The sequence below is a fragment of the Somniosus microcephalus genome, unplaced genomic scaffold, assembly GCF_052327205.1.
Source record: "Somniosus microcephalus isolate GS21.2 unplaced genomic scaffold, FLI_Smic_1.0 scaffold1050, whole genome shotgun sequence".
Taxonomy (NCBI): Eukaryota; Metazoa; Chordata; class Chondrichthyes; order Squaliformes; family Somniosidae; genus Somniosus; species Somniosus microcephalus.
This window is the reverse complement of record NW_028226237.1, coordinates 7,501-8,734: the sequence shown is the minus strand read 5'-3', so window position 1 is coordinate 8,734 and position 1,234 is coordinate 7,501.

Sequence of the window (1,234 nt, the reverse complement as noted above, 5' to 3'; positions counted from 1 at the left end):
TATAGTGTGCGCCAGCGTCGGGGCTTTCCAACCAGCCCTCCCTGACCGAAATCGGACACGGGAGTCCGGAGCCAAAGGCGTTCGACTGCCGGCCGGCCAAACCCAGGCAATCTCCCGCCGTTGGGGACCCGCTCCCGGACAACCGGGTCCAAACGCCCGCCCTGTTACACGCACGAAAACACCGGGCTCGATTCGGAGCGACGGGCACCCGACTTCCCGGTGTCGGACCGACTCCCTTCTGGTACCTATGGATGCCCCTTGCCCCTGGCTTGCTCGGACAGCCGGCGCGTCAAGGTGGGTCCCCGCGGCACCGGCTCAGCAGTCGGAAAGCGGTCTCCAGCCAACGGCTGTACCTCGGCCGGGCCAAGAGGCAGCTACACAAGCCCGCTACTGGTCTGTGCGGCCCCACCACCCCGTTCAGTCGCAGTTCACCCCGACCGGATCGGACTTTCCTTCCCGAAGTTATCACCGATAAGCTGCCGCTGACCGCTGGCCTGTTACCCGCTGCCGGACTGCGACACTTTGCCCAACTCGCCAGGGGCCAGTCCGGCAATATAATCTGCGCCAGCGTCGGGGCTTTCCAACCAGCCGTCCCCCACCCTAATCGGACACGGGAGTCGGGAACGGAGCGCCCGCCACCGGCCTTTCTAAACAGCCCAGTCCCCAACAATTCCCAGAAGCAACGCCTTGGCCAGCCTGGCAATTCATACACTGCAAATAGCACACATTAACACCACTCACACCCAATCGGCCCATCAACTTCGCTGCCGAGAACGGAAACTCGCCTTGACAATACTACTTCCAACCTCACACAAAAGCGGCCCATCAACTTCGCTTACGAGAACGGACAATCGGCCTGCAAATACTGCACCACTCACACAAAATCCCACCAGCAACTTCGCTTCCCACAACCCACACTCCTATCTTCCACAGAAAAAAAACCCACCACCATCAGCCACATCGAGAAAAAATTAAAAACTACACCGAAATAACACCCTCCAACTCGGCTACGGTCCGACATGCACCCCCTTAGCGAGTATTAAGCCCGACAACACTAATTATAACCAACCGCAGCCGCAAGTTGAAGTGGCAACTGATAAACCAAATTGTTTTTGGGCAGCAACTCATTAACCAAAAACTTTTGAAGCAACTCATTAACCAAAATCTTTAACAGCAACCCAGTAACCAAATTATGGCAAGGCGACTCAGAAATAACACCGAAATAACAGCCTCC